The sequence below is a fragment of the Elephas maximus genome, chromosome 12 (genome assembly GCF_024166365.1).
Source record: "Elephas maximus indicus isolate mEleMax1 chromosome 12, mEleMax1 primary haplotype, whole genome shotgun sequence".
In the NCBI taxonomy this organism is placed as follows: Eukaryota; Metazoa; Chordata; class Mammalia; order Proboscidea; family Elephantidae; genus Elephas; species Elephas maximus.
Window position 1 is genome coordinate 60,984,898 of NC_064830.1, and position 16,113 is coordinate 61,001,010.

Sequence of the window (16,113 nt, forward strand, 5' to 3'; positions counted from 1 at the left end):
AGAATTATGACAGAATATTATGAACAACTGTATGGCAACAAACTGGACAACCTAGATGAAATGGACTAATTCTTAGAAGCACATAACCTATCCAAACTGACTCAAAAGGAAATAGAAAGTTTAACAGACCCATAACAATTGAAGAGATTGAATCAGTGATCAAAACCTTTCCAGAACGAAAAAAGTCCTGAACCAGATGGGTTCACTGGGGAATTCTACCAAACATTTACAGAATAATTGACACCAATACTGTTTAAACTCTTCCAAAAGCTAAAGAAGAAAGGAATACTCCCTAATTCATTCTATGAAGTAAACATAACCCTAATACCAAAACCAAAGAAATAACAAGAAAAGAAAACAACAGGCCAAAATCTCTTATGAATATAGATGCAAAAATCCTCAGCAAAAGACTAGAGAACAGAATCCAACAGCATATTAAAAGAGTCATGCATCACAACCAAGTGGGAGTTATTCCAGGAATTCAGGGATGGTTCAACATTAGAAAATCAATTCATGTAATACACCATATCAATAGGTCAAAAGAAAAGAACCCCCTGATCATCTCTATGGATGCAGAAAAAGCATTTGATAAAATCCAACACTTTTTCTTCATGAAAACCCTAAGGAAGATTGGAATAGAAAAGAAATTCCTTAGTATAATTCAGGGCATATAGTATAGGAAAAGCCAACAGGCAACATTATACTTAATGGAGAAAGATTGAGAGCTTTCCCCTTGAAATCAGAAATAAGAGAAGGGTGCCCTCTTTCACTACTTATATGCAATATTGTATGAGAAGTCCTAGCCAGAGCAAAAAGACAAGAAAAAGAAGTGAAAGGTATCCAGATTGGAAAAGAAGTAAAATTATCTCTATTTGAGGATGATATAATCCTATACATAAAAAAATCCCAAAGAGTCCAAAAGAAAACTTCAAGAGATAATGGAGAAATTTAGAAAAGTTGCAGGGTACAAGGTCAACAAACAAAAATCAGTTGGGTTTCTATATACTAGCAATGAGAAATCTAAAAGGGAAAATAGGGAAACAATTCATTTACAATAGCATCTAAAACAAGAAATACCTAGGAATAAATCTAACCAGAGACCTGAAGGACTTACACAATGAAATCTATAAAACACTGCTGAAAGAAATTAAAGAATACTTAAATAAATGGAAAGATGTTCTTTGTTCACGACTGGAACACTTAACATTGTTAAGATGCTGATACTACCCAAAGTGATTTGTAGAATCAACACAGTCCCTGTCAAAAATTCCAATACCCTTCTTTACAGAATCAACTTTATATGGAATGGCAAGAGGACCTGAATAGCTAAGGCAATGTTGAAAGAGAAAAACAAAGTAGTAGGACTCACACAACCTGATTTTCAAACATATTATACAGCTAGAGTAATCAAAACAGCCTGGAACTGGTATAACAAGAGACACATAGACCAAGAGGCTAGGATTGAGAGTCCAGAAATAAACCCACACATCTTTGGTCAACTGATTTTTGATAAGGATTCTAAGTCCATTCAATTGGGAAAGAATAGTCTCTTCAACAAATGGTGCTGGGAAAACTTGGATTTCCAAACGCAGGAAAATGAAACAGAATCCATGCCTCACACCATACACAAAAACTAATTCAAACAGATTAATGACCTAAATGTGCAAACTAAAACCATATAATTCTTAGAAGAAAAAACTGGAGCAATATTGTGAGGCCTAGCTTTTATCAATATATTATCTAATACAACAAAAGTACAAACAGCAAAAGACAAAATAAATAAACAAGACCTTGTAAAAAATTAAAAAATTTTATTTATCAGAAGACTTCATAAAAAACGTGAAAAGACAAGCTACTGACTGTGAAAAATATCTTTAGAAACCATATATCCAACAAGAATCTAATAATCAAAATATATGTAAAACTTCAATAACTACAAAAAGACAAATAACCCAGTCATAAAATGGGCAAAAGACTGAGTAGACATTTCACCAAAAAGGACATTCAAATGACCACCAAACATGTAAAAAGATGCTCAGTGCCATCAGCCACCAGAGATGTAAATCAAAACCACAATGATATGCCATTTCACTCCCACTGGGATGACTAAGATAAAATAATAAATAAGTAACTAATGTTGTTAAGAATGTGGGGAAATTGGAACCCTTACCCATTGCTGGTGGGAATACAAAATGGTACAGCCATTGTGGAAAACAGTGTCATGGTTCCTAAAAAAAACTAAAAATAGAACCACCACACCATACTTTTGCCATTGAGTCGATTCTGACTCAGAGAGACCCTACAGGACAGAGTAGAACTGGCTCATAGAGTTTCCAAGGAGTGCCTGGTAGATTTGAACTGCCAACCTTTTGGTTAGCAGCTGTAGCTCTTAACCACTATGCCACCAGGGTTTCCAAGAACCACCATAAAAACCCACTGCCATCGAGTCGATTCCAACTCATAGAACCGCCATATGACCCAGCAATTCCAGTCCTAGGTAAATACCCAAAAGATTTGAAAGCAGAGACTCAAACAGAGACTTGTACACCAATGTTCACTGCAGCACAATTCACAATAGCCAAAAGGTGGAAACAACCTAAATGCTCCTCAACAAATGAACGGACAAACAAAATATGGTAAACAAATACAATGGAATACTACTTAGCCAGTAGGAGAGATGAAGTCTTGATACAGCCAGTAATATGGATGGAGCTGGAAGAAATTATGCTGAGTGAAGTAAGTCAATCACAAAAGGACAAATATTTTATGATCTCCCTTACATGAAAAGAAAAGAAAATGCAAATGTAAAGAGAACAAACTTTTTTAGTAGTTACCAGGGGTGGAAGGGAGGGGAGAAGTGGGGTTAACAATGATGGAAAAATCACATTGACTAAAGGTAGGGTTGCACAGTCATTTACTGTAATTGCTGTAAAAAGTTGAATTGGCAAAAGTTATGTGATATATTTACAACTACAACAAAAAAAATAGAGTAGATGCTGAGGCTGCTTATGTACAAACCTCAGGGGATTTGGTTTCTTGGTTTGGAGGTTTAGGGTCATGGTTTCATGGTACATTCCAGTTAGTTAGCCTAATCACATATTTAGTGCTTCTGTTCTACCTCCTAGTTTATTGTGTAGTGCCTGGGGTCTTAAAAGCTTGCAAGCCACCATGCAAGACAGAACAGTTAGTCTGTTTTTGACTGGAACAACAGAGAAAGAAGGACAGTCAGGAATAGGAGGAGGATAGGCAATGTGTGGCTAATTGCCTCCATGACCAACTGCTTCCTTTGCCATGAAGCCAGAAAAACTGAAGGCGCTCAGCCACCATTACTGAACATTTTGATCAAAGATTCCATAGAAGAATGTTGATCAAAAGGGGGAAAATATAAACAGAATTTCAAATTCTCATGGACTCCAGACTGCCTGGAGCCATGAAGGCTGGAGGAACCCTGAAACTATTGGCCTGAGACAATCTTTAAGCTTCAAACAAGGAAACAAACAAAAATCCCCTGAAGTCTTCTGAAAAATAAACAATAATTATCTTAACTAGTAAAAAAAAAAAAAAGCATGCAAAAGCTGGACAATAGATAAGGAAGACCAAAGAAGAATTGACATCTTTGAGTTGTAGTGTTGTCAAAGAATATTGAACATACCAAGAAATCTGTCTTGGAGGAAGTACAACCAGAGTGCTCCTTAGAAACAACTATGGTGAGACTACATCTCACATTCTTTGGACATGATATCAGGAGCAATCAGTCCCTGGAGAAGGATAGAGGGTCAGGGAAAAAGAGGAAGACTCCCAAAGAGATGGACTGACACAGTGGCTGCAACAATGGGCTCAAGCATAGCAACAATTATGATGATGGCACAGGACCGGTCAGTGTTCACTTCTGTTGTGTGTAGCATTGCTATAAGTCAGAACTGACACAACAGCACCTAACAACAACAGTAATAAAAATCTGCCTTTTAAGAGCTATCTATATAGGATCAAATTGACAACAGCAACTCAAAAGATTAGATAAGAACCTTAGGGGGCATGAATTTATGTTAATGGGGTAGAACAATGCAGAAAAAAAGGGTGAGAATGGTTGCACAACTCGAAGAATGTAATCAATGTTACTAAATTGTATATGTAGAAACTATCGAATTGGTGTATGTTTTTCTGTGTATATTCTAAACAACAACAACAAAATAAATAAAATTGAAAAACAAAAAGATTACAGTCTCGGAAACCCTATGGGGCAGTTCTATTCTGTCCTACAGTGACAATATAAGTTGGAATCAACTCGACAGCAAGAGGTTTATGTAAGATTTTACTTGTATCATTAAGAGTTCTTAAAAAAACATTTTTTAAATGCTATATAATGGGGCTTTGAAACATTTGAACAATAATACATGGTCACTGTAGAAAATTTGAGGGAATAAAAGAAAAGCATAAAGAAGTAACTGAAGATGTCAATACTATCCAAAGTGATTTGTAGTTTCAACACAGTCCAGGTCAAAATTCCAACAGCCTTCTTTACAGAAATAGAAAAACCAATCCTCAACTTTATATGGAATGGCAGGAGGCCTCGAATAGCTAAGGCAATGTCAAAAGAGAAAAACAAAGTAGGAGGACTTACTCCCCGTGATTGCAGGAAATAATCACACAGTCAAGATAGTACCTCCTTTTGCATTAAAAAAAAATTTTTTAATTGAAGTCATCCAGCATACTTGATGGTTTTGTAACCCATCTTTGCTATTTAACATTGAGGGTGGATGCAGATCTATGTTACCCAGATTCCCCTTCCAGAAAGGTCTTGTGACCTTCAGCTGCCAGCTCCTTCCAGGATGGCCTCAGCAGCACAGAGGGGCCTCTCTGGAGGTCATGTCATTCCCTGGTGGCCAACATCCAGTGAGTGATCCAGGAGGGGTATAAAGGCCCTGATGTGGCAGCCACACAACTGGACCAATCCTCACAACTGGACCAATGAGCAACATCATGATAAACGGAGAAAAGATTGAAGTTGTCAAGGATTTCATTTTACTTGGATCCATAATCAACAGCCATGGAAGCAGCAGTCAAGAAATCAAAAGATGCATTGCATTGGGCAAATCTGCTGCAAAGGACCTCTTCAAAGTGTTGAAGAGCAAAGATGTCACCCTGAAGACTACGGTGCGCCTGACCCAAGCCATGGTATTTTCAATCACATCATATGCATGTGAAAGGTGGACAAAGAATAAGGAAGACCGAAGAAGAGTTGACACCTTTGAATCATGGTGTCGGTGAAGAATATTGAATACACCATGGACTGCCAAAAGAACGAACAAATCTATCTTGGAAGAAGTGCGGCCAGAATGCTCCTTAGAGGCAAGGATGGCGAGACTGCAATCTTACATACTTTGGACATGTTGTCAGTAGGGATCAATCCCTGGAGAAGGACACCAGGCTTGGCAGAGTACAGGGTCAGCGGAAAAGAGGAAGACCCTCAACAAGGTGGATTGACTCAGTGGTTGCAACAATAAGCTCAAGCATAACAACGATTTTAAGGATGGCGCAGGACCAGGCAGTGTTTTGTTCTGTTGTGCGTAGGGTCACTATGAGTCGGAACTGACTCGACGGCACCTGACGACAACAACATGGCAGCCAAGCCTGTGACAACTGTGATGGACTATATAGTGTCCAGACCTCCCTTTTGAGCTAGCTGCTGTGGCTGTGTGCAAACTGCACTGGAGTTTCACTTTTCCCATCACACAGTCCTGCTTCCACCCCTTCCCTCCACAGGTGTTGGTCTCTAGTAAACATCTCAACCCCAAACTTCACCTTAGTGTGTGCTTTTAGAGAATTTAACAGGAAACAACATAATAATAATAACAACAGCAGCATGACCATAATGAAAACATTATGTTGAATTACCATGGGTTAGGTATTTGGATCTACTCCATTTGCTATATCACTATCATTGAAAACATCATTTAGTATTTTATTTGAAAACCTAAATTTGCAAAATACAATAATGCTATCCAGTCATCTTATTTGATTTTTTTGTGCATCCAGCATTATTTATCATTCATTTCTTTTTAAAACTTATGTGTCTACTAGCTCCTTAAACACTAATTTCTCTTGTTCCCTGTCTTCTTGCCCCATTTATTTCGTCACCTGCTCCTCCTCCATTATCCCCATATATGTTTTTTATCTTCCTGGACAATTATATCCACTCTAGTGTCTGTAACTAAACCTGATAATGGTGACTTCTGAATTCATATACACCAGCCCTCCCTTTGACTATAGAGCCATAATATCCAACTTTTGGGTTCCCGCACCTGCATATCTTACACAGCTTCGCACCAATATTTTCTGCAGCCTTCGTTAGCACCGCAGCCTGCCCCACACGCACAGACATGCCTTGTACTTCCCTCTAGCCTGCATTGCCTATCCCAGTTGATGGTACCACCATGTTGGGTATTACCCTACAGTCTCCCTCGTCCTGCTATCTAATCATCCACTAAGCGCTCTGCACTTGACCTCTTTAACATCCCTCCTAATATTCCCTACAATTCATGTTTGCCATCTTTTTTTAAATTAACTAGCTAATTTATTTTTTATTGTACTTTAGATGAAGGTTTATAGAAGGTTCATCAAACAGTACACACATTGTTCTATGACATTGGTTAACAACCCCACGACATGTCAATACTCTGCCTTCTCAACCCTGGGCTCCCTATTACCAGCTTTCCTGTTACCTCCTGCCTTCCAGTCCCTGCCCCAGGGCTGGTGTGCCCCTTTAGACTTGTTTTGTTCCATGGGTCTGTTCAATCTTTGGTTGAAGCATGAACCTCAGGAGTGACCTCATTACTGAGCTGAAAGAGTGCCCAGGGGCCATACTCTCAGGTTTTCTCCAGTCTCTGTCAGGCCAGCAAGTCTGGTCTTCCTTTCTGAGTTAAAATTTTGTTCTACATTTTTCTCCAGCTCTATCTGGGACCCTCTATTGTGATCCCTGTTCAGAGCAGTCAGTGGTGGTAGCCAGGCACCATGTAGTTTTACTGGACTCAGTCTGGTGGAGGCCGTGGTAGACGTGGTCCATGAGTCCTTTGGACTAATCTTTCCCTTGTATCTTTAGTTTTCTTCATTCTACCTAGCTTCTGAAGGGGTGAGACCAGTGCAGTATCCTAGATGGCTGCTCACAGACTTTTAAGACCCCAGATGCTACTCACCAACGTAGAATGTAGAACATTTTCTTTATAAGTTATGTTACGCCAATTGAGCTAGATGTTCCCCAAGACCATGGCCCCCATAGCCCTCATCTCAGCAATTTGGTCCCTCAGGGAGTTTCGATGTGTCTTTGGACCTTCCATGATCTTGCCTTGGACAAGTTGTACTGGCTTTCCCAGTATTGTGTACTGTCTTACCCTTCACCAAAGTTTCCACTCATCTATTGTCTATTGTGTTTTTCCATCCCACTCTCCCCTCCCTGTAACAATCAAAGATTGTTTCTTTCTGTATGTAAACCTTTTCATGAGTTTTTACAGTAGTGGTCTCATACAATATTTGTCCTTTTGTGATTGACTTATTTTACTCAGCATCATGTCCCCCAGATTCATTCATGTTATGAGATGCTTCACAGATTCATTGTTGTTCTTTATCATTGCATAATACTCCATTACATGTATGTACCATAGTTTGTTTATCCATTCATCTGTTGATGGGCACCTAGGTTGTTTCCATCTTTTTGCTATTGTCAACAATGCTGCAATGAGCATGGGTATGCATATGTCTATTCATGTGACAGCTCTTATTTCTCTAGGATATATTCCTAGAAGTGGGGTTGCTGGATTGTATAGTATTTCTATTTCTAGCTTTCTAAGGAAGGAAGTGCCATATCATTTTCCAAAATGGTTTTATCATTTTGTATTCTCACCAGCAGTGCATAAGAGTTTCGATCTCCCCGCAGCTTCTCCAACATTTGTTATTTTCTGTTTTATTGATTTGTGCCAGTAATGCCGGGGTGAGATGGTATTTCATTGTGGTTTTGATTTGCATTTCTCTTTTTTTTAATGGCTAGAGATCCTGAGCATTCCTCATGTGTCTGTTGGCCACTTCAATGTCTTCTTTGGTGAAGTGTCTGTTCATTTCCTTTGCCCATTTTTTAATCGGATTATTTGTCTTTTTGTTGTAGAGATGTTGGATTTTCTTATAGATTTTAGAGATTAGACCTTTGTCTGATTTGTAATAGCCAAAATTTTTTTCCCAGTCTGTAGGTTTTGTTCTTACTACTCTTGGTGAAGTCTTCTGATGAGCATAAGTGTTTAATTTTTAGAAGATCCCAGTTATCTAGCTCATCCTCTGAAGTTTCACATTTGCCACCTTTAAGGGGTTCACCTCTGGCTGGTCTGTTGCAATACTTCATATTGGTCTTCCTTCCTCAGGGTTTTCCTTCTCTGATTTCACCCAACACACAGGGATCATTCCACAATACAAATCAGATCACATTCTGCATGGGATTTCAATGTTTGAAGGCACTCCCCCTGATTGCAGGATAAAATCCATACTTCTTAATATGACTTATTGTGGGGCAACTATATAGATTATCATCTAAACCATGATTTTGTAAAAGGACAAATAGTAATTATTAAAGGAAAAATCAGGGCTATGTCAGGCAAACCAGACTGCACCATCACTGTCCTTTCAAGGATGTCGTGATCTGCTGTCTGCTCCATGTCTTTCTCTGCTCTAATCCGCACACTCTACCTTCAGCCAAACCTGAATGTTCCTCCCCAATAGACTAGGTTACCTGATGGCCACGCTTACTTCCTCCTGCCTAAATATCTTCACAAGCGTCTTTCTTCTCAGTGACCTCCCTCTCCTGAGAACCTATTTGTGCTTAAAGCTCCAGTCGTTCTTTACTCCTCTCCACCCGTCCCAATGAAATTGCTTTATTTATGCTCTTAGTGTGCCTTGTACAACCTTCTACGGTAGTTGTCTGCGTTCTTTTGGATCTTCTACCATGAGAATGTAAACCTTGAAATGAAAAGAAACATTCTTGTGGATCTATGGAGGCATTCTCTGAAAAGGTGATCTGTTGTGTGTTGAGAAGACATACCAAGAGAAATCTACTCCAGGAGCCTGTAGTTCCTCAATCATGGCATGCTATCCTCTTCCTGATATCCCTTCAACTGCCATTAAAAGCTGATTATCCTTTACATGAAATGCTTTCAAGGATTAGGGATAACTCTATAAAGCAGTACCTCCACTGGCAAAGCCATCACTCAGTCTATGCAGTAGATGGCCAGACATGTGGGGAAAGAAGTTTACACAGATAACACTGCAATAACTCAAGTTTCAGAGCTAAGAAAGTAAGAAGAAAAATATTTTAATAACTGCATTTCCAAACCCATAGACTTAAGTCTAGATCAGAAAGGTGATGACATTTGAGATCCCAGGGAATCCTGTTTGGGGCCTGTCTCCACCAAGATGGTTTCGTCTCCAAGTTTTAGGTAATATTCTATGTCATTACTGTTTGGTCCAAAGGGGCGAAAAGTAGGTAGGACAATTACTCTCTTCTTGTCTGCCATGAGGCTCTCAGGGAATGTGGTCCCAGTAGCCATGGAGACACCTGTAAATGCCTGCTCTGTGATTTCCCCCAAACATCCTTCCTGCAGAGAGGACTAAGATGGTGAATGCCTCCTCCTCACTTGCTCAGGACCTGCCTATGTTTCCAAGAATTTCCAATTCTCACAACAAAGAGAAGCACTGGCCAGATATGCAGAAGTGAAGAAAACTTGATCACTATATCAGCAGCTACCTCCAGGTAAGATTACAGCAGAGGAGATATAAATATTTGTTTTTTTAAGATATGAAGTTCTTTCAGGAACTTCCTTTGCTAAATCTTCAAGGTCAAGAAGTAGAAGTTCTGAATCCATGAGCTAAACTTTGAGATAAACTCAGCACTAATCAGCTTTTCTCTTTTCTCTGAGCTGTAAAGGAGTTGGGGCTGGAAACCGAAAAATGTAAGCAGAAACACATATATCCCAGAGTTGGGCTGTGTATATTCTTGTGTGTTTTTCAATATTAAATACACAAAAAAAGAGTCAGTGAGTCCAGTAGGAATAATATCAGAACTTAGTGTTAGGAATTGGGTGTGTAGGTAGGGTGGGCAGATTTTGTCTTAGCAAATGTGTTAATTGATTTTCAATGTGGTCCATCCTGGAGCTTGTTTGTCATATCTTAACCATTAATGTGTAGGTTTCTGAATTTGCTGTTGTGCATTAACCTGGTTCTATGCCCATGAGTGGGGAAAACCAGTCGAGTGTCTCTGAGTTTCTCCTCCTGGGGCTCTCCAGGCAGCCCCAGCAGAAGCAGCTCCTCTTTGTGCTCTTCCTCAGCATGTACCTAGCTACAGCCCTAGGAAACCTGCTCATCATCCTAGCCATCAGCACAGACTCTCACCTGCACACCCTCATGTACTTCTCCCTGAGCAAACTGTCCTTTATGGATGTCTGCTTCACCTCCACCACCATGCCCAAGATGCTGACCAACCACATACCTGGGAGTCAGACCATCTCCTTCTCTGGGTGTCTCACACAGATGTATTTTCTCATTGTGTTATGGACAATTTTCTCCTGGCTGTGATGGCCTATGACTGCTTTGTTGCCATGTGCTACCCCTTACACTACACAACAAAGACAACCCATCAGCTCTGTGCTCTGCTGGTTGCTGGCTCGTGGGTCATTGCCAATCTGAATGCTCTGTTGCATACCCTGCTGATAGCTCAACTCTCATTCTGTGCAGACAAGATGATCCCCCATTTCTTCTGTGATCTGAATCCTCTCTTGAGACTCTCCTGCTCTGACAGACACCTTGATGAGATGATGGTCCTTACTGAGGGGGCCCTGATAATGATCACTCCATTTTTTTGCATCTTTGTTTCTTACATTTGCGTCACCTGTGTTATTCTGAGAGTCCCATCCACAAAGGGAAAATGGAAAGACTTTTCCACTTGTGGCTCCCACTGGCTGTGGTTTCCCATCATTGCTGTGTGTTTCAGCCCTTCATCCTCCCACTCAGCTGAGAAAGACACTGCAGCTGCTGTGATGTACCCAGTGTGACCCCCATGCTAAACCCTTTCATCTACAGCCTCAGGAACAAAGACTTGAAAGGGGCCCTAAAAAAAGTGATTTCTATGAAATTTTTTTCTGTTCAATGACATGAACGCTGAATGTCGTAAAGTAAACTAATTTGTGATAAAAATCCTTTTTTTTTTTTTTTCTGTTCTTTTAAACACAGCAATTGTCCATCCATGGACAATGTATTTGTCTTGGGAGAATGAAACTCTTGATACAGACTTTTCAAGTTAAAGAGGGAAAGAGACATCCTTTTACCAAATGACCCAACTATTCCAACTGCCAGTGTCCTCCAGCCAAAACCACCAGGAACACACCATGAGTTTATTGTGTTTTTTATTCATTACAACAAGAAAGAACACACTCATTGGGGAACTGTGGGACTTTTCAGCAGTAGGGTGTTAGAAAGGTCTTGTAGGATTTTAATGTGAGTTGATTTTGGTGAGGATTTAAGGAATCAGGGCTTTGATCTGGATTAGATGTTGTCAGGACTAGGGTAATTCTTATTGAGCATGTCAATATCTTGTCTAGAAGGAGAGAAAACTAGAGGGACAGGAAAGATGTAATTTGTGAGGAATCAATCATTCACTCATATCAGCCAGGATGGAGGATGTTTGGTCATTTCTGGAGCTTGGACAATGTTTATGGTTTTATCTGATGTTCTGTGAATTTCTCTATGTTTAGCAGGGAAATGTTGGTTTAGGGCTCCAACCCCCAAAAAAACAAACCCACCGTCATCGAGTCAATTCTGACTCATAGCGACCCTAGAGGACAGCGTAGAACTGCCCCATAGAGTTTCCAAGGAGCACCTGGTGGATTCAAACTGCAGACCTTTTAGTTAGTAGCCATCACTTTTAACTACGACGCCACCAGGGTTTCCATTTAGGGCTCCAGTAAGCCCTAATTCTGCCAGGCATTTGAGCTAATTATTCTTACTTTTTAATCTGAGTTTTCTGTATCACACAACATTACAGCAGAAATATGGATAATTTAAACAAGAAAGAACTATCTTCCTGAATCCCAATGCCCAGTCATGCTATCTTCAACTTTTTATTGTCTTCTGTCAATGTGCTCAGGTATTTGTACACAGATCCTAATTTTTATCCCAGGTTTCTACTTTCATTTTATAACAAACCTTTTCCAGATTTCTACACAATCGCCACAATTTTTATATTACTGCCCTTTTATATTTCCATCAGGTTTCTTTAGCAAAATTTACTCACTAGTAATTTATTTCTGCATTAAAACATAATGAAAGTTTCATATTTAAAATGTGATTTGAATTTTTTTTTTAATTGTGTGAAATAAAAAATTGAGTAATATTTGAAACTCGGTAAAACACCACTGAACAGGATGCTCCAGATTTAGAGGAGGGAAATAGGGCAGTTTGTCTTAATTTCTTGTTTCAGGGAGTTGGGTAAGATGACATCTTGTGTGAAAACTGTAGAAATCAGAATCAGAGGCTGATTTCTGAGTTTAGCATACAATTTTCTTTTTTATACTTGTCAGATTTATGTAATAAGATATTTGCCTTGAAGAATACATGATAGAGTTTTCAATATTCAGTCTCTATATATCCATGAATTCTTCATAATATCATAGAAAGTGCCTCTTCCTGGAAAGTTTGAAAGAAATTACCAGCCTTTCGTTTGTATGTGGGCATGTGGAAAGGGTGGAGGTATGTGAAAAGAAAGAAGGGGTGATGTTTTCTAATGTCTCCCTCACTTAGTAGACTATATTGCTTTTTATTTCACGTGTTAGTTTTTGCTGCCTTTACATTTTTACAGAAAATCATCTATTTCACTAGGTTTTCATGTGATTGTGTCTAGTATTTCTACACGTTTAAAAATCTTTTTTATATTTATTACTATTCTTTTTGTTTCTAACTTTGTTCATGTTTTTCTTAACAGTTTTTTGCAGATACTTGTACCATGTATTTCTTCTGAACCAGTTCTTGGTTCAGAATCATTTCTAATAATTTTCTAGTTTAAAAAAAAACTATTTTACCTGAGTATCCTTGGGTTTTTTTTTTTTTTATCCTTGGTTTTATTTCCCATGAACATCTATGTTTTGTGCCCTGCTTTACCATTAACATTAATTCATGAAACATAAAATCCTAAAACATGCTTAGAAATATATACTTGAATACCGGCTGCCTACGTGTCTACTCTAACTCATGGCTACCCTATAGTACAGAGGAGAACTGCCCCATAAGGTTTCCAAGGAGCCCTGGTGGCACAGTGGTTAAGAGCTCTGCCGCTAACCAAAAGGTTGGCAGTTCGAATCCATGAAGCTGCTCCTTGGAAAACCTGTGGGGCAGTTCCTCTCTGTCCTACAGATGGTAATGTGTGGGTTTTTCAATCTTTATGGAAGCAGATCACCAGGCCTTTCTCTCCTGGAGCCACTGGTTGGTTTAAATGGCCCAAGAGGTGACCTTTTGGTTAGCAGCCAAACACTTAGCCACTGTGCCACCAGGGCTCCTCAGATTCACTTGTATTTTGTTCATTTTTTACTCTTATACATAATATATCAGTAAGCTTTGTAAATATACTTCTGTAGCCATTCTTCATTATTTCCCAAGGATAAATTCCTCAAAAAGGAATTTGTGATGATAGTTGACATTTTAATACAAAACTGCTCTTTCCTTCTAAAAATCTGGAGCATCCCATTCAGTGGTGGTTTACATAGTTTCACATGTATTAAAATACATTCATACAATTGCCTATCAGAACTTTTTTTGTAAAAAAAAATAATATTTTATTGTGTTTTTGGTGAAAGTTTACACAGTAAATTAGGTTGCCATTTGACCCCTGGTGGCCAGTGGTTAAAAGCTCGGCTGCTAACAAAAAGGTGCAAAGCTCCAATCCACCATCTGCTCCTTGGAAACCCTACAGGGCAGTTCTACCCTGTCCTATAAGCTGCTATGCATCGGATTCCACTGGACAGCAATGGATTTGGTTTCTTGGGTTTATACAAATTTTTCAGTGATGTTAGTTACATTTTTCACAATGTGTCAGCATTCTCTTTAATTGTGTTCTGGTTGTTTCATTTCCAGTACTCTAGTTTCTCTGCCGCCTTATCTTCCCTTCTTTGCTTTAGAGTTATTGGTCACCTCTTGGCCTCATATAGTTTTTTTAATTGCAAGGTACTCACAAGTTTCAGAACATTTTTATCAAATTATTTCCTAACAGCAAGTTATGAGATTGCCTTCTCACCACACTCTCATCAGCCCTGGCATTTTAATATTTTGCCAGTTTATTAAATAAAATGATACTGAATTTTTGTTTCAATTTGCATATATGCTTCAATTTCCATTTCCTTTCTTTTTGCTAATAAGAACAAACTTTTTCACTTATTCTTTTGAATTGTCCATCCTATCCTTTGTTTTTCACTTAATTTTTTCCTGATTTATGAGTTTAAAAAATATTGATTCAATAATAAATTGTTAAATAATATTTATTGAGTATGTCACACATCTTTTCACAAATGATGCAAAATGCTTCTGCTGGTTTATACTTGGCCTTTTGGTCTTGTTAATGGTTTTTTTGATATATAAAATAATTAAAATTTTATTTTTATGTATTCACCACTAGCAAGTATTTCTTTTGTGGTTTCTCCAATTCTCTTATGGTTTATCTTTTCTTTCCCATTCTGTCATTATTTAAATCTTTAGCTACATTTTCTTCTAGTTTTTACGTTTAACTTTTAAATAAATCCACAATCAATATAATTTCATTTTCTCAAATATTTATCACGTTGTCTCAGTTCATTTTTAATGGTCTTCCCTTGCCTCAATGATTTGTAATACTATTTTTGTCATTTACAAAATGCTATTATGTGGAATATGTGTTGAGAACTAATTATGTTCCAGGCAGTTGACCTAGTCCTTTCTCTAAGGTATCTACTTTAATAATCACAGCAATGAGGTAAATATCCTTATCCCCACTCAAGATGTCCCAGGTTTAGAGAGATTCAGTGACTGGTTCAGAGTCCTGCAGTAAGGTCGTAATAGAGCCAGGATTGTGGCATATTCAACTCCATGACCAAGCACATCCTTGAACAACTCTGTAAAATCATATATATCGATATATAGAGATAGATAGATATAGATATATAGATTTAGATATGTTTTTAGTCACTCTGTTCTGCTATATTGATATGTGTTTTTATTATTGTGCCGATACAGGACCATTTTAGTTTCAGAACTTTTTTTTTGTGTGGGAGGGGGCATTATAATACTTTGCAGCATCTGGTGTATTATTCTTACAAAATTATGCCAACATACAGGTACAAGAAAGTTTATTGTTATAAACACAAATAGAGATAATACCTGAAAGAGCCCAAATATCGATCAAAAGGGAACCAATAAATATGCATCTGTATAAGGGAATCCAATATATCCACTAAAATGAATACAGATTTGTATGTTTTTATATGGAAAGAACTCCAAGATGTATTTTTAAGAGTGTTTTATAGAATGATTTCTGTGTCGATAAGAGAATAAAGATTACATAGACATACACTTCTAAGAGAAGCCATGGCTGGGTGGAGCCTGCATTGGAGTTTCACTTTTCCCATTCTATAATCCTGCTTCCACCTTATTCTTCCAAAGGTGTTGATCTCTGGTAAACATCTTGTACCCCAAACACCACCTTAGCATGTGCTTTTGGAGAACCCAACCTGAGACAACATTTAATAACAGTAACAACAACTGCATGGCCACTGTCACGGATTGAATTGTGTCCCTCAAAAATATGTGTTGTAAACCCTAACCCCTATACCTGTGGATATGATCCCTTTCGGGAAAAGGATCTTCTTGGTTATATTAATGAGGCCATGTCAGTGTAGGGTGTGTTTTAAGCCAATCACTTTTGAGATATAAAAAGAGCAGATTAGGAACAGAAGTAAGCACCAGTGGGGGAAAATAGACATAATGCCACATGAAGATTCTGAAAGAATGCAGGAACAGAAGCAAAAAAGTGACAAGGAGCTCCCCCCAGAGCTAAAAGAGACA

At 38.4% G+C, this 16,113-nt stretch overlaps 1 pseudogene; it reads left to right on the plus strand.

Annotated features, from left to right (window-relative positions):
* LOC126086820 (olfactory receptor 1F1-like) overlaps nucleotides 1-12,503 on the plus strand; it is a 62,160-nt pseudogene extending 49,657 nt beyond the window's left edge.
* Nucleotides 12,504-16,113: the final 3,610 nt, after the last annotated feature.